Below are 24,212 nucleotides of genomic sequence, written 5' to 3'. Positions count from 1 at the left end.
GGTCTATATACGATTGAGGGAGCGCACAAGGGTCTATATACTACAGGTGGAACACAGGGGGGCTATATACTACTGAGGGAGCTCACAGGCGGGCTATATACTACTGGGGGAGCGCACAGAGGGGCTGTATACCACTGGGGGAGCACAGAGGGGGCGATATACAACTGAGGGAGCACACAGCAGCTATATACTACTGAGAGAGCGCACAGGGGGCTATATACTACTGGGGAAGCACACAGAAGGGCTATATACTACTGGGAACCACACAGGGGGGCTATATATTACTGGAAGAGCATACAGGGGGGGCTATATACTACTGGGGGAGCACATAGGGGAACTATATAAGGGCTGGTGAGAGAGAAAAATGCCAGTTATCCCACTAATAAGCAGCAATTTTGAGTGTAAATAGTTCAACAATGTTTGTGAAAAGTTAACAAAACAACACGTGGAACCTTCACCTGACAATAGACCCCATTAAGTGGACCTTCACTAAAAGTTGTTGAGTACCTCTAATATAGTATATATAAACCGCATACCTCTATATATGTATACATCTACACTCTATTTATCTATCCATCTCAGTCCGACCAGTGCTTTTAGAGCAGAGTCATGGTCAGTAACCTAGCTGTCAACAATGGGAGGGAAAGAGCCGCATATGAGGAGAAGGAGGCTAGTTTGCTCAATTTGCAAAAATATTTGACTTAATATATAGGGATGGTAATAACCCTTTAAATTATTATAATAATAAAAAAGAACTATGCGCACATAGGGGGACATGTATCATCCGGCGTACGGATGATTTTTGGCGGAAAGTGCCGATTTGCGCATTATTTTATTCGCAAATGGCCGATTTGCAAATAAAATATTCGCAAATCGGCACTCTCCGCGGAGTACGCCGGGGGGGCGGGGAGGATGTGTGAAGGGGGCGGAACGGAGGGCGCGGACTCAGAGTCCGTGCGATTCACCATCCGTTTCGCCAAAAGATACTCAGCTGGCGTAGGTTTTCGGCACCGACGCACACAGGATTTATGTAGAGGCAGTCCGCCTCTACATAAATCCCCGTAGCGCTGGAGATGCGGGGACATGTTAAGTCCGGCATAAAAACCGCTGGACTTAATAAGTGTCCGCCATTGACTACGCATCATCTTGGAATTCTGCAGGTGGTGGCAGTGTATATAGTGTATCTTAGGTGTATGGAATGTTTTGAATTGTGTTTTTGCTCTGTTTGCAATGATAGAACAACATGACATGCTGGGAAAGTGTTCTCATGACACCCATTGTAGTATATACCTGGGGTAAGCTACAGGGAGTTTGAATTTCCTTAGAAAATAGGTCAGTAGAATTAGATTGTGCCTGCAGCTAAATGAAGCATTTCTGGATAATGGTATAATAGGAGTAATATGCTATATACTGCATGTAGTTCTCTAATAATTTATTGAAAGTAGCTCCATTAGGTGAATGTATAAAAATAGCTATCTAGGACACACAAAGGAATAAGAGAATCACTCATCCTAAAACTTACAGATTTTAACACTGAAGCTAATAAAAGAGCAGCTCAAGCTAGACATGGCTGGGGGATACATAAAAGAGTAACAATTGCTCTAGCTGAAGACCCCAAAGTCAATCAGTTATCTATACAAGACATACTTCCTATGAATTATGTTTCATCACTTTACATTGTATTACATGAAAGCATTCAGATAAATCACTGAATGTGTTTATCGTAATTCTCGCTTTAGGAACTTGACTATATGACTCAACTGGCTATAAGATGCACCCCTGGTTTAGACAACTGAAAGCAGGGGAAAAAATACTTTATGTTAATAAACTTCCCTAGTGGTCTGAAGCAGTGAAGGGGTTAAAGTGAATGTACCATCAGGTACATTGCTAAGGGTTTTTTACATGCAGAGTTCTCGCGCATGGTGCCGGTCTATTCCTTAGCACCAGCCCAGCATGAAGCTCTGGGGGCAGGCCTGTTGGCCCCCAGTGTGATGAAACCCCCTACCCTCTGTGATGCGACTCCATTGATTCTAATGGAGCCACTTCTCAGGGGGGAGGGGAAATCATCACACTGAGGGCCAGCAGGCCTGCCCCCGGAGCTTCATGCTGGGCTAGTGCTAAGGAATAGACCGTGAGCGAGAACTCGGCAGCGGTTCAAAAAAATTATTGCAGCATCGGCATCCCTGTGCCAGTGCTGATCCATTCTTGTAAAAAGAACCTTAAGCAATGTACCTGATGGTACAATCACTTTAAGGTGAAAATGAGAGGCCCCCATCAGTGCAATGACAGCTGTTGATACATTATTGTAGTTCAGGTGGACTAATTGGCTTTTCAAAGCTGATTGGAGAGGAGGGCCGAATATCAAGGGTCAAAAGCAAACATATTTTCAGTTTTAATACTGTAATGCCATCGGATTTGAATTCTGAAATAAAACTATTTGCATTTATCTAAAGAGTTTTACAAAATGGGATTTGAGGTGTTAAACTACGTATATAAAGCTACATCAGAGGAATAATGGACATTCTTAAAAAAGAGGAGCTTCCCAGCTTCCGTAGCTGAAGTGAGTTCACGTTGATATTTTGTGAGTGAAAGCACTGTACAAACTAGTGAGAACGCGACACCTGCTAGGACGCGATCCTCATTGTTATACATACCTGACATTTGATTGCAGCATCTGATTCTCAATAGAGGATTACCAGAACATCAATCTGCACAACAGCAACCCACAGAACTGGGCATGTCACCTCTTATGGACGCATCAGTATAAGAAGGTAAGGTCTTAGGCAGAAGGTAGAGACAGCTACTCAGCTGTGTATGAACTGTGTAGATGGATCCAGGTAAGCTTACTATGGAGAGTCCCAATAAATAAATAAAAAAAGCCTTTCTGGGGCTGCTTGGACAAGAGAGGTGTATACATGTATAGGAAAATGGAGAACCAAACCAAAAAACAAACAAAAAATTTTGTATCCTAATTAGTAAAAGAGCTCACTTACACTACTCACAAAAAGTTAGGGATATTTGTTGATATTTAAAATGTCATGCTACATTGATATTATATCATGAAAGTATGGTATTTCAGTAAAAGCATGCAATGGTTATTTCCTCATCTCCAACAATTTATTGAAACAAAAGCCAACAGGCGTGGTGGGTATACCTCAACACAAATGTCAATGTCTCAGTTACTTGTCATGTGCCCTTGAGCATCATTTGCAGCTTGACAATGACTTCTCATGCTGTTCACAAGAGTAGAGATGATTGAACATCGGGAATTTTCAGATTCGATCGAACTCGAACCTTCTTGAACCTTCGTCATTTGATTCCCAATGTCTTCCCGTTCCGTGGGGAAGGTGGAAACAGCACGAGTACCGTCTGGAAAACAGGGATACAGCCTAGATAATAGCCTGTATCCCTGTTTTCCAGGCGGTACTCAGGCTGTCTCTAACTTCCCCACGGAACGGGAAGGCATCGAGAATCAAATGTCGAAGGTTCGAGAAGGTTCGAGTTCAATCAAACCTGGAAATTCTTGATGTTCGATCATCTCTATTTATGACCCTCTACACAGTTACTCAGCTGATCTCATAGGTTTTCTATTGGATTGAGGTCTAAAGAAAGTGCGGGCCACTCCATTTGAGGTCCCCCAGTCCCCAGCAGCCATTCCTTAATGATGCAACCTCAATGAGCTGGAGCATTGTTGTCCATGAAGATAATATTAGGCCTGTGTTGTTCAAGCAGAGGTACAAGGACTGAATTAATGATGTTATTTGTATAGTATGGGCTTGTCACTGTACCAGTCACAAAGTGTAGGGCAGTTCTGTATTGACTAGACACACCTGTTTATGCTGTAACACCACCACCAAACACTAACAAGCTCATTCTTAGAGAACAGCAAGTTGAGCAATAAATACGGAAACACTGAACAGTTGAACATGTGCATTCAAAAGTTATTAAAGGAAAAAAAATCTGCAACAAATATTGTGTAATAAATGATAGAATACACCCAATGCACAAACAGTATAAAGACACCTATGCCAACAACACCGTACAAATCAGCAGTCAATAATGTTTATAAGTAATAGTAGATCTGCAGTGGTCACTTTACTTTGTATAGTACATAAAGACTGGTAAAGTGCAGATGCAATATCTGTCAAGGATAATGCATCATGGGCTAACTCACATACGTGTGTGAATCCAGAGGTAACATGTCCCTGTCCTGAGTATACAGTAGCTCCTCTGAGTTTCTGTGAGGGTTCTGTAGAAAGTCCTATTTGTCTTCTAAACTAGGCAGGTGCTCCAGCCCCTACCACCACATGCAAGTTTAAGACATTTAATTCACCGTAGCAGTACAGAGTCCAGAGTGACTTTACTCTCCTAAGGTATAGATCCCGGTATAGGTCAAAAAGATCTTACATGTTTCAGTGTATGGGGACATCTTCATCAGAGATAGTAAAACTTTCCACAGAACCCTCACCAAATCTTAGAGAAACTATACTCGGGACCGGGAGACGTTACCCCCTCCAGATTCACACACAATGCATTAGCCTTGATAGATATTGAATCTGCACTTTAACAATCTCTATATACCATACAGTGTAAAGTGATCACTAGAGATCAACAACTATTTATTATAAACATCGTTGACTGGTGTTGACAGGTGTCTAGACTGGTGTCACGCAGTTACCTTTTGCCAGCGCTATACCCCTGTGTCTGTGCAGGGTGTATTCTATACTTAATTACAGAATATTTGATGCAGAATTTTTTCCTTTAAGAACTTTTTAAATATTTGAATAATGTACATTTACTTTAAACATCTTATTGGTTTATATCTTTTACTGGGGTAGTATAGGGTCTCCCCCTCACACCTAGTTGAATATTTTCATTTATACAGCGCTAGTGAGTGTCTAAATACATTTCTGCTTAGTATTATACTGTGCACATCTAGTAAAGTACACATTCATACATATAACAAATATTCTTTGTGCACATTCACCCTAAAGAGAAGGCAACCCTGACTGAAGTTCTCATAGCACAAATATTTTATCCTTCCGTAAAATAATAAAATTGCATCTACTTTTTCTAAAGTCATAGTATGCAATTCATTATTATTAACCATTTAACGGGCCACTCAGACAGTTTAAAAAGTTTTATATACTGATTCTCTTATATACAACATAATAAACATCTTATTCTTACCTCAACAAGTTCCCTTCGTGTTTACCGTTAACCGCTGCCATCTCCACTTCTAGGACAAACTTGTCTTAGCAATGATAGCTCGCTCAGTCAATCACTGGCCGTGGCACTGACCTGCATAGCCAATTACTAGCTGTGGCAGTGTCATGCTTAGCCAATCGCTGGCCGTGGCAGTCTTCTGCTTAGCCAATCACTGGCCGTTGCAATCTCCTGTTTCAGTCAGTGAGTGGCTAAACTAGTTCATCTTAAAAAAGTGACCGGGGTCTTGAGGGCATCGGAGGAGAGTTGTGAGATAAGGATTATGGCCCGGATTGATAAAAGGATGTGAAATACACACTTGTGTAAACTGTGTGCTGGAGTACCACTATAAGCTAAATATATTTGAATTATAATTTGCAATTATAAATACAACAACACGTAAAATAAATAAATAAATCTGCTAGGTTATTAACCACAGAATAAGATTTTATATCCTTCTGCCATTATTATTACTTTTGGTATTATTTATCTCTTAATAAAAAAAAAAAAATAGCAGGTAATGCAAGTAGTAAATCTCTGTAACTATTCCCCTTGCTACAAAATATCCCTGAAGAAAGGAAGCAATATTGCTTAAGTCCCTAATTCCCATATAACTTACTAAAAATACTTTGTGGCGTCAGTGAACTGTTGGCGACAGCATGGCTCAGACCATCAGTTTATCATGATAAAGAAGAATCACTGCATTGCCCAATAATCCTGGAAGAGAAAGAATTGCATACATTACATGTGGAATGAGAACCAAATTATACGAATGTTATTTTACTGGCCTTCTGTGGCCTTGAAAGAAAAACATGGAGAAGATTGACTTTTCAACATAAATAATGTATGCAATACTTCCATTTGTATATCCCTATTGAATTGGCTTTTGTCAATTTCTTCGGTACATCTATACAGATCCATTCACTGGCCATGTTTTAATTAGACAACATGAGAGTTGCTACTTGTGTTCAGTACATGGTTGTGAAAAGTCACTAGTTACAGGCAATGCTTGATATCTGAGAAATATGCTATACAGGTAACAGAAGTTATCACTGGTATATAAAAATTTATAGCACACATCTAATTATGCTACAAGAAATATAGAGCCCATAGTTTGTTCTAATATAAGGTTACAACAAGAATCAGAACAACAATCCATCAAAACTCCTGTCAGCTTTATGAGTTCCTTTAGAGCTGGTAATGTCTGGTGACCATCAGGTCAGAAACAAAGCATACAAGTCTGAGCCAGTATATAACCACTATTGGTTTCCTTCTCCCATGCAGTATATTAGATCTACTTGACACATTGAGGCAATCCTATCTACCAATGTTTTGCGATACATCTAACTGAATCTATGCTCTAGATTCAAGACTGACACAGTTGTATTGCATTTATAGTAGTGTTAAGAAAACTTGCCGAACCCTTGGATTTCGTCAACGTTCATCCGAACCCGAACATTTGCCATTTGACTCATGGTGGCTGAAGAAGTTGAATGCCGCCCTAGGGCTACCAGGAAAATATAAATACAACCTATGGTTGTATCCATGTCTTTCAGGACTCCCTAGGGTTGCATCCAACTTCTCCATTTGTCGGCAGTCAAATGACGAGAATTCGGACAAAGTTTGCCGAACTTGAACGCTTGGCGAGTTCGTACAGCACTAATCCATAGTAATTTATAACTAGATTATTTAGCCCTCTATTTACTACAGATACATTGTGCTCATTTAGTATACTCATTTTAAGAGATGAGACTCAGACAGTTAGGCACATGTGAATAACTAGATGATCAACCAATAAAAGTGGCCATTTTACTGGCAAACCCCCAGTATTAGTGAAGTGCATGCAGTGACTGGCTGTCTAGTAGCATCTCTCTACAGTACAGTGTCCTGTACTACATGTCCTGTACTGCTGTGCTGCTGTGTGTGTCTTGTAGCGTCTCTCTACAGTATAGTGTCCCATACTACATGTCCTGTACTGCTGTGCTGCTGTGTGTGTCTTGTAAACTCTCTCTACTGTACAGTGTCCTGTACTACATGTCCTGTACTGCTGTGCTGCTGTGTGTGTCTAGTAGCGTCTCTCTACAGTACAGTGTCCTGTACTACATGTCCTGTACTGCTGTGCTGCTGTGTGTGTCTAGTAGCATCTCCCTACAGTACAGTGTCCTGTACTACATGTCCTGTACTGTTGTGTTGCTGTGTGTGTAGTAGCATCTCTCTACAGTACAGTGTCCTGTACTACATGCCCTGTACTGCTGTGCTGCTGTGTGTGTCTTGTAGCGTCTCTCTACAGTATAGTGTCCCATACTACATGTCCTGTACTGCTGTGCTGCTGTGTGCGTCTTGTAAACTCTCTCTACTGTACAGTGTCCTGTACTTCATGTCCTGTACTGCTGTGCTGCTGTGTGTGTCTAGTAGCGTCTCTCTACAGTACAGTGTCCTGTACTACATGTCCTGTGCTGCTGTGTGTGTCTAGTAGCATCTCCCTACAGTACAGTGTCCTGTACTACATGTCCTGTACTGTTGTGTTGCTGTGTGTGTAGTAGCGTCTCTACACAGTACAGTGTCCTGTACTACATGTCCTGTACTGCTGTGCTGTTGTGTGTGTAGTAGAGTCTTTCTACAGTACAGTGTCCTGTACTACATGTCCTGTACTGCTGTGCTGCTGTGTGTGTCTAGTAGCGTCTCTACAGTATAGTTTGATACAACATTACAACAGTACTGCTGTTAACCTGTGCCAGGATGAGCTGCTCCTTTGGGCACCAGGTGAAGGCAGATTTTTTTTATTTTTTATTTCTGGGGCCCTGTGTGAACTGTGCAGGACCTTGAAAATGCTTTAGTTCTCTACATATACATCTATAAAGTAATTTATAGTTTACAGTTTACAGTAGCTCCTTCAGACTGATGTATGTAAGGACTTGCTTTATTATTGTCATATTAGATATTTGTTAACTTTTCTTTCTTTTTTTTATTCTTAATTTTTTTCTCCTTTTAGGATGACATTTTAGGGACTTCAGAACCAATTACCAGTTTTCCATAAAGTTTTGGTCTCAAGTTACAATATTTTCAACATACAATGGTCATCCTTGAACCAACCAGTATTGTAACTTTAGGCACCATTGTAGTCACAGTTTTGTATTACACTTCGATGCACCTGTTGCTTAATCCCATGTTATATACCGCACTGTATGTAACAAAGTGATCAGCAGAGGCCTTATCCACTTGCTATATGAAATGCACACAGTGGTGCAAGCATAAAAATATAGTCACCCCTGTTAACCCCAAATATTCAGTGCTTAGCTGCAGTGACCCAGGCGTGATGTTGTTTGAAGATGTGATTTCTGGCAGAGCTCATTGTACTTTAAGGTGAAAAACAAAACAAGAATTTAAATCGCTGTAGAAAATGTGTGCTTGAAATACCATGACATTTACGATTCTGCTGAAAACAAACCAAATGCAGCCCCGAACCTGTAAAATATGCAGTTTTCTCTCATTTATTTAGTATAATTATAATATCCTGTATGCAGTATGGGTCAGATTAGATTTAATGAGTGCACTTTGGCCATTTCTCTTTGAAGAGTATCATTTTGCTGTTACAGATTGTCCACAATGTCAGTGATTATATTTGCATAAAAGGGAATACACATATATGTTTAGCGAAAAAGAAACTAAGCACATACATAAATCCTTCCCCCTAAAATTATTTTACACAAAAACATTCACTAGAAAAGACAAGCAAAGCAAGCCAAACTCTAAGCTCTAAGATAATCAAAATGATGGTAGTTTTTATTAGACGGCCATCATTTAAAGGAGAATTATGGCCGTGGTCATACAAATAACCTCTGTGATTATACAAATAATAGCTGTGGTTATACAAATAACGGCTGTGGTTATACAAATAATGGCTCTATTTTATGAAGATGTTCAAACAAAACATATCGGTAGAAAGAAGACGATGGATGGGCACCTATGACAAAACTCAGTACTACAGACCACTGTTTTTCAACCTGTGATAAACGTACTACAAGGGGGCAGGGCTTAGTAATGGTGCTGGGGACGGAAGAACAGCAGAAAGATGGCCTCCTGAATTACACTAATTGACGGCTCTGAGCAGCCCTCTTCCAGCACCTCTCACCAGCCTAATCCTTCTTGGTGCAGGGTCCAACAGACATGCTGTCTGTATGTGCTGTCGCCCTCACTAGCCACTATATGTTCTTGACATATGGGGCTACAGTGGGCACAACTGGCAGCAAGGTGAATATCTGGCTGAGATGGGCACAGCTGGTTACAAGGGGTGTGCCTAGTTGCAAGGGACATCTGGCTGCAGGGGGGCACATGTGGATGCAGAGGGCACATCTGGCTACAAGGGGGCATATCTGGCTGCAAAGGGACATATCTGGCTTTTTTGTCTATAGCACCCAAAATATATCACAATATACACAAAACACAGCTGTTAGATGGGTATCAAAGGTTCATGGCATTTTCTTATAGATGCTTGCAATTTTACACAGAACACAGTAGCACAAGTAGGCTCAAAGAATTAGCCCCCCTCCCCACAGGTATAAAATGATAAAGCAGACCACACATCTAGACTAGATAAAAGCAATGCACAAGAATTACAGAATAATGTACCTAGTTCTACACAAAGCTACTTTAGGCTATGTTCCCACACAGTATTTTTGCTCAGTATTTTTCAACCAAAATCAGGAGTGGATCGGAAACACAAAAACGCTATGTTCACACACTGTTGAAATTGAGTGGATGCAGTGTCGGAGTGTGGTATCTGGGGCCCACTAGTGTTTCCAATCCACTCCTGGTTTTGGTTGACAAATACTGACCAAAACACTAAGCAAAAGTACTGTGTGTGGACATAGCCTTAGAGTAGGATTAAAAGTAGGGGTCAGGAATGGCAAAAAATAGTTTATGGCTCTGTGGTAAAATGGTTGGGAACCTCCTGGTCCTGGTCCTGATATGTGGTTTATAGTTTGACAATTCGGTTAATTCTTGAATGGATGGATTTGAGGAGAGATTTCAGTCTTTCTTTTATGACCTGTTTATAGTCTATTCCTGGCTTTGGCTTCAGAAATTTGCCCAGATAAATCTGCCTGTATAAACGCACGATTACACAATGAAATTACTGCAATTACTGCAACTAAATGATGCATTCACATTGCGTTTTCATTGCATTACTGCATTATTGAACACAGCTTAAAATTAGGAGTGTATAAAATGTAATATTAGACAATAAATTGCCCCCCTATAAAATAATTTACTGGATGAACAGTAACTATCTCCAAAACGCAACCGATATCAACTGCAAGGACATTCTTTTTTTACAATTGACTTGTGGGTGTGCAAGCTAATCAATTAGCCACTAATTTCAATGTGATGTGCGGCCGCTGTGTGAATAGCTATTATTACCGGACACTGTTCATTGAATATTAGGCATGTACATTATTTTAAATAACGATAACAATGTGTGAACACAGTGGGCAGCATTGCATTGACTTCAGTGCAATGCTGCCCCTGCAGAAAATAACAGATGCAAAACAGATTTTGTAATGTAATACAATTACATTATGTATTTTTCAAAGTTTTCTAATACAAAAATATAACCGCAAATATAAAAATTGTGTTAGGTATTTTTTTTTCCAGTTGTTGTTTGCATTTTATTGCATTTTATTTAGTGCCTCTCACAATCCAAAAATGGCTCTTGTTTTCCAATGTTTGATATTCGTAAGGGATTAACACCTGTTAGATTATATTTAATCCAGTCATGAATACTGGATTAACTCGGTACCTTGTGATTTGCAGGTCAGAGGTTTACTACTGCTATCAGTCTAAATACTGGGGTAGTTGGATATTATTGTGTTGATTGGTCCAGGAGGGAAATCACCTATTTGTTTTCCAAGGTTTCATCCCAGGTATTGATGCTTTTCTCCAGTCGCGGACGCCTTGTTTACGGACTGTGCAATGTTTCTGCACAAATGACTTTTGGAGACTAATTAGATGATAACTTTAAATTGACACTAGGAGACAAATTAGAGTGCGTCCTGCTACCTGTGTATGATAATTATGGCCCCACGGGAGGCAGCGACTCAGACAACTGTCATGTCAATGGACTAATATATGCTTTATTGAATTCTTTATTGAAGTCATCTTTTGTCATTTGATGTGTTTAGTTGTAGCTTGGGAGTATTTAACATGCTTTTACAAATACAAATGTAGTTTGTCTCACTTGCTGTTTGGGCTATCTGTAAAATTATAACATCTTAATTATCACATGTCTTAAAGGGAGTTTGTCACCAGCCAGTTGTATATCAAACTGCTGGCCATATAAAATAGTGAACTAATATCAAATTAAAATCTATTTTTAAATTCTATTTAAATAAAGGCATACAGTATAAGGTATATAATTTATTGATATTGTTTTATCACTAAAAATACTGGCTTCAGTGTGATTTTGTGTCATTCACCCTCGAGAGGAAGTTGGACATCGAAAAAATACCCAGTGTGGAGTTGTCTCCAGCTCCGTAGCTCACCCCTTTCACCTGAGACAATGCATCCTTTTCTGATGTCAAAAGAGTCTTGACTGGATTTTATCTTTGAGCTCTATCCCCAGCCCCCAAGTGGTGATTTAGACATTTGAAGAGAATTAGGAGTGTCTACAGCCCACTGCTTGTACTGAATGAGGTCCCAGAAATAGCAGACTGGGAATAAATGCATCAGGTCCTGCAACCTTACTGATTTGGTAATATAGTGCTGTGAAATGAAGCGTTCTGCACAGCTCTGGGTGAGGAACTCTCTGGAATGGGGGAAAAGGGCTGCTCAATTAGGAAGGAACAAGGCTAAGATTCTTAAAGGAGTATTTTTTTTTAAATAAATTCTTTAATAAAGTTATACACGTTTGTAAATTATGTCTATTTAAACATATTAAGTCTTCCAGTACTTATCAGAGCCTGCATACCTGGCAGGAATAATAATAATAATAATAATAATAATAATAATAATAATAATAATAATAATTATTATTATTATTATTATTATTAATATAGTGTAAACAGATTCTAGAGCCCTTTATATTTCTGGCACGTGGTGTATTCTTTCCAGTCTGACATAGTGCTCTCTACTGCCACCTCTGTCCATGACAGGAATTGTCCAGAGCAGCAGAAAATCCCCATGGCTGTGTTCAATCTACATTTTACCTCTCCGTTTTTTAAAAGAAAAAATTACATTCCTCGTTTTGAGTTTAAAGTTACCTTCATCATTTTGCCGTTTGGTCGTCCATCAGTGCAATGACGGCTGTTGGTACATTATTCTAGTTTAGGTGGACTAATTGGCTTTTGGGTGAAAAAAGTGAACAATTAAAAAGAAATGTCCGCTGTTTGCAAAAGATGCCTGAAAATAATTGTCACAATCACAATCATTAATGACATTATTGTCATTCCATTGACTTTAATGCATTGCATTGAAGTCAATTACATCCCGGCAATAATGGATGTCTTTGTAAATAGAAAAAGCGTTCGCCTTTTCTCTTTTTTTGAGATTCAGCAAGAGCCTGTGAGGCTATGTTCACACCTGGTTTAACAGTGTTTGTTGGCTGGCGTCGGGCTGCATTCAGGACATTTTATTTTTACTATTGATTCGCGGGCACCGTCGGTTGGCCTGCAAATCAATTGACTTCAATGCAATGCCACCCCTGCAGTAAAGATCGGGTACTGATTCCATTTCAATCAGCGTCCGTTCTTTACTGACATATTACGTTGTGTGAACATAGCCTGAGAATGACAGCCATATTCCTTGTGTCTTTTTTTCAGCTGAAATGGCAAAAGCAAGCTCTGTGGAGCAAAATACTATATAAAATGCATTTAAAAGGGAATTATTGGAGGTTTACAGTTGAATGTGCTGCATTTTTTAGTTATACAATTTTGCATAGGCATTACAATGCGCAAACTGTTCTCCATTTATGTAAAGCAGCACTTTCTTGTGGCTATTATGGACACAAAACCCATCGAAACTGAACACATTCCCTTAAATAGTTTGCTTCATTTCCTAGTGTACTAAAATCTCTATGCGGCATATAAGAATTTAGGATATGGTAGGCTTCATTTATGACATGATACAAAAGCGAATGGTATTTATTCCATTTATTTCACCACAGGCTATTATTGTCTCGATGTAAAAAGTGTCAACATCAGTGCATGATTTCACTGTAGTGTATCAGAGAGCATATTTCAATGCACACACAGATAACACATCTATATAAAAATGGGAGCAAGAGTTCAATAAATAAAATACAAAATAAAGATGGCTTTTAAAAGGAAAATGACAGAATTTTACTAATACTGCTCCATCCACTTCTACAGTTAGGACTTCAGTGCATTCTACCATGAACTGTTCTTAACATTGATCAGTTTTAGTCATCATAAAAATAAATGAAACCCAGTATGAAATGGATCCATGTCCTCTGTTAGACTAAATGCGTACACAAAAAGAAGCAAAATCCTCAGTAGCACTCAAACAGCCACAGGGGCCAAACTTGGCTTCCCTCTGGACGCAGTTTTCACCTGGGTCGTGGATCCCAATCGAACCCGCAGGTACAATGTAAGAAAATGGATGACAGCGTCCAACGTAAAAACTTTTTCTTTTATTCCTCCATAAACAATGTAGTAACGTTTCGACTCATCCGAGTCTTTTTCAAACTGATCAGTACACATAAATTACATACTTATATATCACAAACAATTAACATTAAACACAAATTAAAACACACCTGAACAGGCTGCCTCATTGTGTGTCCCAAGTGAGCCGGCGTCCCCTGGCACTAAAGCGCAGGCGTCGGCTTAACCAATAGAAAATTCGGCGTCTTGGACTCCATGGGAACAAAAGGTCACATGACCAAATGACGTGTGTCATCCCATAAGATCACATGACACTTACGTCAGTGCTGAGGAACAGGTGGATCCTAGACTGGAGGATATGGTAGTGAAGTTTGTAAATAGGGGTTATCCCCAAGAATTAGTACGGTCACATAAGGAAAGAGTGAAATTGTTAGATCATGCAGAATTACTCAAACCAGGCCCCCCTAAATGGAATGGTGGGGACAGAATACTGTGTGTATTGACCTACAGTCCAAACAGTAAACGTATTGCCCATATTTTCAACAAACATTGGGGTATCTTGGGTGATGGCTGTCCGGAGGTACAGTCCTTTAAAGAATGCCCTCTTCTTTCATAAAGGAGAAACAAGAGTCTGAAGGACCGGCCGGTCAAATCGGACATTGGGGCTCTTAAGTCACATGTACAAACCGTTCTGTCAATGGCCAAAAAAGGTAATTTTCCTTGCTTAAATTGCTCATGCTGCGGCAATTTGGTAAGGGGTGATAGTTTTTGTCCCCCCCCCCCCCCCCCCCCACACACACACACACACACACGGGCAAGAGATTTGCAATCAAGGAGAGATACACCTGCAACACCAGTTTTGTGGTGATCTCCTGCCCGTGTGGGTTATACTATGTGGGAGAGACAACTACGCTTATAAAAAGTAGGATAGTCAAACATAAGAGCACTATAAGAATGAACATGACGGATCTACCTATTCCAGACCATTTTCGGGAAGCTAAACACATTATTAGCCAGTTAAAATTTTGTGTAATAGATCATGTACCCCCCCCCTTAAGAAGAGGAGGAGATAGAAAAAAATTATTAATGGCAAAGGAGTTGCGCTGAATCCACACACTGGGGACGTTGGCCCCAAGGGGCCTTAATCTGGACTTTTCCCTTTCTTCCCTTATTTAAGGTTATTATGTATATAAAATCCTTTGGAGTATAGGTTTAGTATGACAATGTTTTTTATCAGTATGATCATTTTAATTGGTATTTTCTTTGTATTTTAGTGTCCAGAACAGCAGAAGAGCCACACGTGTGTCCTGAAAATAATGAAAAAAAAAAAATGGAAAAAAGTATTAGGGTTAAGGACTCAATTCACATTTGTTTTCGTTTTTTTGTGCGTTTTTTTGTGCGTTTTTTTTTCCAGTTTTTTTTTTGCAGTAGTTTTTTGCAGTGGTACATTTATAAAAAAAAAAAAAAAAAAAAAAAAAATATATATATATATATATATATATATAATAAAATTAAATAACTATAATTAAATAAAGGTATTTTTAACTACAAAGTTTAGATTTTGTATATTGGTGGCCCCGTTACCATATATGTAATTATAGAGTGAGCTAGATAGCCGAATATGAGTGTATACGGGAGCAACTTAAATGGGTCTGAGGGTTAAGCAGAGGATGCATGTACATATAGGGAGAGTTGGTGTGGGCGGACCTTGTGCCCGTGCACTATATTCAACCCCCGGATTGCTGATCAGCTACCCAAGGTCCAGTTCATTACATTACTAAAATCGCTTTTTTTGATTTAGCAATATGCCATGACAATAGGGGCGGATGTTTTTCCGCTGGGAACGCCCACGGGATGACGTAAGTGTCATGTGATCTTATGGGATGACACACATCATTTGGTCATGTGACCTTTTGTTCCCATGGAGTCTGAGACGCCGAGTTTTCTATTGGTTAAGCCGACGCCTGCGCTTTAGTGCCAGGGGACGCTGGCTCACTTGGGACAGAAAGAAAAAAGTTTTTACGTTGAACGCTGTCATCCATTGACTAAATGCTTACATCATGTTTGGACCAAGCCTGACAGTATATGGCTATGTTCCCACTATGTTCTTTTTGAGTAAAGAGCAGACACTGATTGCAATGGAATTAGCGTCCGTTCTTTACTGCTGGGGCGGTAATGCCGCCCGCTGTGTTCACACTTAGTTTTTTTAACGTCCGTTCTTTAGAACAGTCGTTAAAATAATGTACATGCCTATTATTTTTGGGCGTTGTTCAAAGAACAGCATCCAGAAATAATAGCTGTTCACAAAATGTAATGTGCGGCGGTGGATGCACATTACATTTAAGTGAATGGCTAATTGATTTGCGGGCACACCAACGGTGCCTGTAAGTCAATGTTAAAATACGGATGTATCGGCTGCAGGAACAGCCTCAATTCAGCCCGGCGGCCTGCAGTTTGAAAGCATCTGTTGCTATGCAGCGGACGCTGGTAAACACAGTGTGAACATAGCCTATATGTGAAACAAATGAACCTCTACTTGGCTATGTTCTCACAACTTAATTTTTCAGTAAAGATCATACGCTGATTTCAATGGAATAAGCATTCGTTCTTTACTGCAGGGGTGCATTGTTCTTTAGAACGGGTATTAGAAAAAAGTAACTGCCTTTTATTTCATTTCAATGAACAGCATCTGGAAATAATAGCTGTTCGCACAATGTACATGTGGTGGCGGCTGCACATTACATTGAAGTGAAAAGCCGGTAGTTTAAAAGCATCCTTTGCAATGCAACGGACACTGTTAAACATAGTGTGAACATAGCCTTAGGCTGGGTTCACACACAGTATATATAGCAACCAAAACCAGTAGTGGATTGAAAACACAGAAAGGCTCTGTTCGCACAATGGTGAAATTGAGTGGATAGCCGTCATATAACGGTAAATAACCATATTTCAATACAGAAGCCGTTGTTTTAAAATAACAGCAAATATTTGCCATTAAATGGCGGCCATCCACTCAATTACAACATTGTGTGAACAGATCCTTTCTGTGTTTTCAATCCACTCCTGGTTTTGGTTGCTATGAGGATCTGACATAAGGACCAAATACTGCCTGAAATATACTGTGTGTTAACCCAGCCTAACTCTGCAAACATGTAATAGACACATTATAAAATAGTACATCTGATGGGTATATATACTACAAAAAATGGAGCTTCACTTACAGATGATATCGTTTTGACTGTGAAGGAAACCTGATCAAGGTTACTGACTCTTCTAGTTCACTCTCCTATAATGCCTAGGCCCCTTATGTCAAAGCTGACTTGGAAGATTACTTTCTTTTAAGAGATAATGGTAAAGATAAGATATAAAAAATTACATTCACTAAGTTCATCATACTGTCATATTTTTGATAATCTGAGAAGGCATCATTTACAGCGCATAACAATTCCAATCCAGTATTGGTTACAAGCTGCCCCAGACATGTAGTTCCATTGCTGTGGGCAAAATAAAATCTAAGAAGCTGCAATGTACAAAAAAACTAAAGGTAAGAAAGTAAATTTTTTTTAGAAATGACAAAATATGTATATAAAATATGTATATCATATACTATCATATATGCCTATTTATAAAATATATAAAATATGTATATCATATACTATCTACTGTGCCTATTTATTTGCTATAGTATATTTATAGCAATTGTATAGTCTCTAAATGAAAGATGTGGATCTTGTATGTAGTTTGCCTTAAAAAGTGCACACTTTGCAATATGTCATAGTAAAATATATTGCAAACAACACTTCAGTTGGAATATAATTACACAACTCACAAGGAGGAAAGAATTTACACGTGTATAAAACAGCTGATGCATACAATATTGCCTTACCTTTAATACCTATCATTTACATAATTTTAATTGGTATGTAGTACATTAAAGTGAGGGAAAGTCTGATCTAATAGTACAAAGACATAGGGGGAAATAAATCAAGGGCCTTGCACCTATTTTTAGGTGAATAATTGGATTTTTCAGCCATTTTTGGTCTAAGTTCTATTTATGAACCAGTATTCGACAGTTGAATATTTTTTAGATGTGCCTTTTTTTAATCTGCCTATTTGAATTTGAGTATTCACCCAAAAGTTCGCATATTCTGGGATTAGCGCCCAATGTATCATTTGCGACATTTTAAAAAGTCACACAAACAGGTGCAGGCCTACGTCTGGTCGGTACCTGCTGAATATGCTTGTGCAATTTTTAAATTTTTGTGACTTTTTGTGCGACTTTTTACTTAGATACATTCACTATGGCAGTTCTACATGTTAATAAATCAGTCACAAGCTATTGGAACAAAATACACACCAGTCCCCATTAGAATAGTTGCACACATTAGACTCCTTAGTAACTGTCCTCCATGGTGTACAAGTGCAGTTAAAAAGACAAAAAAGCCCCCAAAAGTCAAAAACTCCTCACCAAAAACATGGTTTTCAGCTCCCTTTGACTTCATTGGGGAGTGCTAAATACATCATATAATTGTAGCGCTAAAATTGTAGGAACCAATTACAATGTGGTGCAAGTAGCTGTGTCCTAGTGCAGAAAGTAAGGTCCATAAAGGTACAGTGTGGTGAGTTTGATCTGGAGGAAGCAGAATGGAGCCAGACACTCTCATCCAACAGCCTAACCTTACAATTGTATGGGCAGACATTCCCACATACACATGCTAAAAGTGTAGCAGTCTGGAGCGAGGGGATCTCAGAGAGGATAGAGGTTATGATGAAAACATGAAGATATATCCTGTCACAGGCCGAGTGGTAATAACTCTCTCCCTCTTCCTGAGGTAAATACTGCCATAATGGTTAAAGAGAGGGACTGCACCTAGCTGATTGGTGATGATGGTACTTGTAGTTCCCCCTGGGACTTCTCTGTTATTGCTGCCTGAGGTGTTAATGTAGAAGCCCTTGATGGTGATGAGGAGCCGAGAAAATCAGACAGCAGGGTGTTGAGGCAGTGAGATGCTACAGTGACTTTTACTTGCATAAGAAGCCTATAACTTGATCAGTTTCCTTATACCTAATATCTCTTAATATGGCCGACTGCCAGAGATGGGTCACTGTTGTTACAATGGAGACTGTTGGTGTATATGGAGTCGCCCTTTTGTACAGTATGCTGGCAGTGAACCACTATAAAGTGGGATGAGAGTCCTTTAAAGTTATCTGGGCCGGGCCATAGGCCACAACATTTTGGATCCCAGAGAAACTAAGGGCACTTTGAGAAATTATGCCTCAGTATAAAACAGTACCTAGTAAAGGGAACATGATTGGGCTTCCTCTCTGGTCAATATTAAGAGTAAGTAAGCTTCTTGCTTTATAACTCTCATCTGTCACACTGACTCAGTCCTTGTTAGCTGCCTCCTAAGAATCTCCTCACAGTTCCTCACAGAGCTTGTGCTCCCCTCTGTTGATGATGTTACTTCTACCACAGCTGCACTCGACTAACCAACAACTCCCTGTGCCAACTGCCTCTTGAGGGGAGCTCATTAGAATAGCTCCACCCTCTTTCTGGACCTTTCTCCTAGCTAGTGTAATACACTAAGGAGGCAGTTGTTGTTGCTATGGTAACTCTGAGTGTGGTGTGTGTGAATATTGATGTTGACCCATCTCCAGCATGGTTCCTCTCTATAATATAATAAAGAACAACCAATATGTTATAAAATCTATATCAATGCAATATAGGGTTCATTCTCTGCCCAACCTCAGAGAAACATCCAACTCCTGTACACTACAAAATCTTGTAGAAAACCTCACCAGAAGAGCGTAAGCTGTCATAACTGCAAAGGGGGGGCAACTCCCTATTAGGGTGGGTTCACACTACGGAGTCCGCAGAGAGAAGTTCCATCGTAATCTATTGCCCGTGCCCGCTTGCGGCGGCGCGCGTCTCTCTCCCGGCTGCATAGACACCTTTCTATGGCCGGGCGGATTCCGCCTTCCGCCAAAAGAACTGACATGTCAATTCTTTCGGCGGACAGCAAAATCGGCCCGGCCAAAGAAGCATCATGCTTGATAACTGCCTTGTGAGAAGGCAGAAACGTTGCATACTCTCTGTTATTTTTTGCCGCATGCAATAAATATCACTTATTTTCCACCTGAAGCTGGTGTGCTGCGGAATTTCGTTGTGTAGATAGATTGATAGATAGATAGATAGATAGATAGGAGAGAGATAGGAGATAGATAGATAGATAGATAGATAGATAGACAGTATATTCAGTATATTTTACCAGCAGCAACAAGAGCTGTGGGCTGTTTCCATGCTGAAAGTCACAGTCAGACAACTTGTGTACATTTCCTAAGGGAGTTTATATGACTTGACTGAATCTGTCTTAATCTGTTCTCCGTACACACAAAGAAAATGATATAAAATGTAGCCCACAGTGAGACTTAGTGCCTGACCTACAAAGAACACAGCACTGGCATCTTTGGCATTTCTCAAGAACATTACTTTGCAATTACATGTTATAAAGGATGAATCTTACTGCAACATAGTAAGTACAGTATTATTTCCTCATCATTAATATAAGAATCAGACGGAAAGGGGAGATGAAAATACAATGCTTATTCAGCAACCACTTGTCGTGTATAGTATGGGCACTGTCACCTGATCTGTTTACCAGCCTGACATAGCCTAATACAGAGTTACATGGCCTTTATTATTAAGTACTACCTTTCATTGTAAAGCAAAAAAGAATCTATTAGCTATACAGATATCTTTACTGTTACCATTCCTTCAATTATTCATGGTGAGAAGCAAGTTTAAAAAACACTGTAAATTTGGCATTTATTATGATCCTAGTAGTTGGCATAAAAAAGTTAAGATCACTTTACATTAAGAGTTAAAGATCACAATACATTATATAGTGCTATTAACCACTTCAGGACCGTGCAAATTTTCATTTTTGTGCTTTAGTTTTTTCCTCCTGGCGTTTAAAAGGCCGTAGCACTTCCTTTTTTTCACGTACAAGCCCACACAAACACTTATTTTTTGCGCCACTAATTGTACTTTGCAATGATATACTTAATTTTTCCATAAAATATGCTGCGAAACCGGGAAAAAAATATTTGCACAGTGAAATTGAAAATAAAATGCAATTTGTTATATTTGGAGGATTTTTGTGTTTACACCATTTGCCCTATGGTAAAACTGACAGGTTATCTATGTTCCTCAAGCATCAGATTCCCGCTGTCTGCCTGCTCCGTGGAGCGGGTGGATACAGCGGGAAGACCGCCTGGAAAACTGGGATACAGCCTATGGCTATGGCTGTATCCCAGTTTTCCAGGCGGTCCTCCCGCTGTATACACCCTCTCCACGGAGCGGGCAGACAGCGGGAATCATTACCGAGAGGTCGGGTTTGGACGAACCCGAACCGAACTCGGTTCGGACCATCCCTACTTGTAACGCTTTTATCCTTTGGTCTATAGGGTTGGTTGAGTTGTAATTTTTTGTGCCATGATCTGTACTTTCTATCGGTTCCTTGATTGCTTTTTATTACAATTTTTCTGGATTTGATGCAACCAAAAATGCGCAATTTTGCACTTTGGTGGATTTTTGCACTTACGCCATTTACTGTGCAAGATCAGGAATCTGAACCCGCTCTAAACCACCGCGATCCCGGGCTATTAATAACACCTGGGATTGCGGGAGTTCATAGCAAGGTTGCGGCGCGGCCCCGCTCTGAATACCCCTACCCGACCGAGGACATACAGTTATGTCCTTGGTTGGGAAGGGGTTAAACAATACAACTTCAAAGAAAACAAACAAAAAAGGAAGCATTGTATGAAAAACATGCCGTGTTGGTAAGGGATTGTAAGAATGATTCAATGAAGAGTTTTGAGAGTTATTTTCATAATATGAAGCTACTTCATATTGCAGATGGATAAACATGATCAGTCACTTTCCCCACCGCCAAGTCCTCTACCCCAAGGCTATGTTCACACTTTGTTTAAGAGCGTTAAACTGCCGGCCGACGGGCTACATTCAGGACGTTCCTGCATCCAATACAGAGGTATCGGATGCAAGAACGTTCTTTTTTATTTTTGATTTTCAGGGACCGTCGGGTGTATCCTTAAATCAATTAGCCATTCACTTCAATGTAATGTGCAGCCGCTGCCGTCCATTACATTGTGTGAACAGCTATTAATAGTTTGGAAATAATCATCAGGTACATTATTTTACACCCGTTCTAAAGAGCAGACTTTAACGTAAACAGCAGGTGGCATTGCATTGACTTCAATGCAAAGGCGTCCCTGCAGTAAAGAACGGACGCTCATTCCATTGCAATCAGCGCTCGTTTTTTTTACTGAAAAATTACGTTGTTTGAACATAACCCAAGAAAGGAAGGGACTATACTGTTGGCTGCCAGAGAGTGAAGGAGACTGATTTTATACAGGGCACACATGGAACCAAAAAGAAACCATTATTATCCCATTTGTGCACAGACAGCAGTTTTTTTTTTATAGAATTTAATATAGAACATTAGATTATAAATACAGCTACATTTTATACCCGTTTTATGGCTGAATTTTGTTTTCATTTTACTGTGTGTGATCATAGCCTAAAACAGATATTAACAGTGTATTAGGTTTCATCGTATGAAAATTATTCATGGGATATCTCTATTAAATCTAGCAAACAAAAAAGGTAACTTGAAATATGACATTACCCATCAGTAATGAAGATTTACAATAATAAAATCCAATAATAAAGGGTAAAACGCTGACATACATGGGTTGCTTTTTTTTTTTTTTTTTTTTTTTTTTTTTTACAAAATGCATCTCCAGCCTGTGTGAAAAGTTTGGCCTCTGAAATATAAAGTATTAAATAGTGAACAAGTGCAGGCTGGGTAAGTGTAGAAACTGAGTAACCTGTACAAATGACCTTCAAGTCTCACTAAGCTAAGACAGTCCTTATTCTTTGATACATAACCAAACAGTAAAGCGTTTATTTTAGACATAATTACTTTAGTTTCAACAGCCAACACTCCTAAATGGATTAACTGGATTGTACTAATGATGTCATTCTCAGCTTGATCTTTTTCTTAGTTCAAATGATTTTTTTTCAGCCCTTTTCCCTATTACCCAGAATTCTTCCTGTATTTCATTGAACATCTTTTGTAAAGAAACCAATCCAGTTTATGCTTTGAAAAACTGTTAAGGATGGTTTGCCTTGCACATTCTTCTAGAGATCTCATGAATTTCAAGGATTTACTGAAGCTATAGATGGTTGCCATATTTGTTTTATTCTTTTTTCAACTCTAACCTTTTGAAATTGGTAGAAAGATAAGGATGTTCTATATGAAAAAAATAATATATAGAACCATCTATTAAATATTAACTGCCTACATATTAATCAGATGTTTATTCATACAGTAGTAGAGTATTCTATTCACAAACACTATGATATAAATGAATGGTTAATATTAACTTACTTTGGTTTCATACATTGCCAGTTATGATCTATGGAGCTTGTACTAAATATACACACATATACTACAATGTGTCACGTATACTGTTATCCTGGTCTTCAAAAATCTGCTACACAGGAGAGGATAAAGTGTGAAAGACTAGTATCAACCAAAACAGCTGACCCTGATGTGAAGTCTTAAAGGGATTCTCCAATTAAAACTCACTGGTCCCCTGTCTACAGGATATGGGACAAGTAAGAGTTTACTAGGGATCTGACCTCAGTGCCCTCGGTGATCTCCAGATTGGACCCCATCTCCTTTGTTTTGATAACAGCCACCAGTCAGCATGTGACCAGCGGCTCTATTCATTTTCTTTAGAGGTACGGTAAAGAGCCAATTGCTGTACTTGTCTCTCTCTCTGGTGGCACCATAGGGAATAAATAGAGCCATGCTCCGTGCCAACCCGCTGTATGGAAAACAGGAGGGGCTATCTGGAGATGACTGGGGGGGCACGGAGGTCTAACCCCTTGCGATCTCTTACTTTTCCCCTATCCTGTGGATAGGGTATTGATTCCTGGCTTTTTTTCAGTGATCCTCCTGAACTCTGATTTGTGGCCTGGCGTTGCACCACTAACTTGACCACCTGATGGCTCCAGCACGTCGCAGTGTAGGGACAATTGACAACTTGTCACTCATGGCCGAGCACAACAGTGGCACCTAGGCAGTGAGAGAGGCTGTGGGTCAGATCACGGCTCACTGAATCCCTTATGGGACAATTTTGTTTTTTAGCACTAACATTTTATTCTGTACATAAAAGTTAGTGATTAATTTTTATTCAGAATAAAGGTTAAGATTTAAGGGGTAAAACAATAGTGATATACTTTAAAGAGTCACTGTCATATTTTATTTTATTTTTTTGCAAAAAATCAATAGTCCAGGC

General features: G+C 39.5%; 1 protein-coding gene across 2 annotated transcripts in view; it reads right to left on the bottom strand.

Annotated features, from left to right (window-relative positions):
* LINGO2 (leucine rich repeat and Ig domain containing 2) overlaps positions 1–24,212 on the bottom strand; it is a 186,094-nt gene that overhangs the window by 63,279 nt on the left and 98,603 nt on the right. The window contains exons 1-2 of one of the 2 annotated variants that reach the window (XM_069964290.1): positions 12,462–12,543; positions 5,825–5,922 (exon numbers count right to left, since the gene is read on the bottom strand). The exons of the other annotated variant lie outside the window; for it this stretch is intronic. The gene's annotated coding sequence lies outside the window, so the exon portion shown is untranslated. Of the gene's footprint in view, positions 1–5,824; positions 5,923–12,461; positions 12,544–24,212 lie in introns of those variants that run through there. 2 annotated transcript variants of the gene reach the window in all.

This window comes from Dendropsophus ebraccatus, chromosome 3 (assembly GCF_027789765.1).
Source record: "Dendropsophus ebraccatus isolate aDenEbr1 chromosome 3, aDenEbr1.pat, whole genome shotgun sequence".
NCBI lineage: Eukaryota > Metazoa > Chordata > Amphibia > Anura > Hylidae > Dendropsophus > Dendropsophus ebraccatus.
This window is presented reverse-complemented; position numbering and strand designations above follow the sequence as displayed.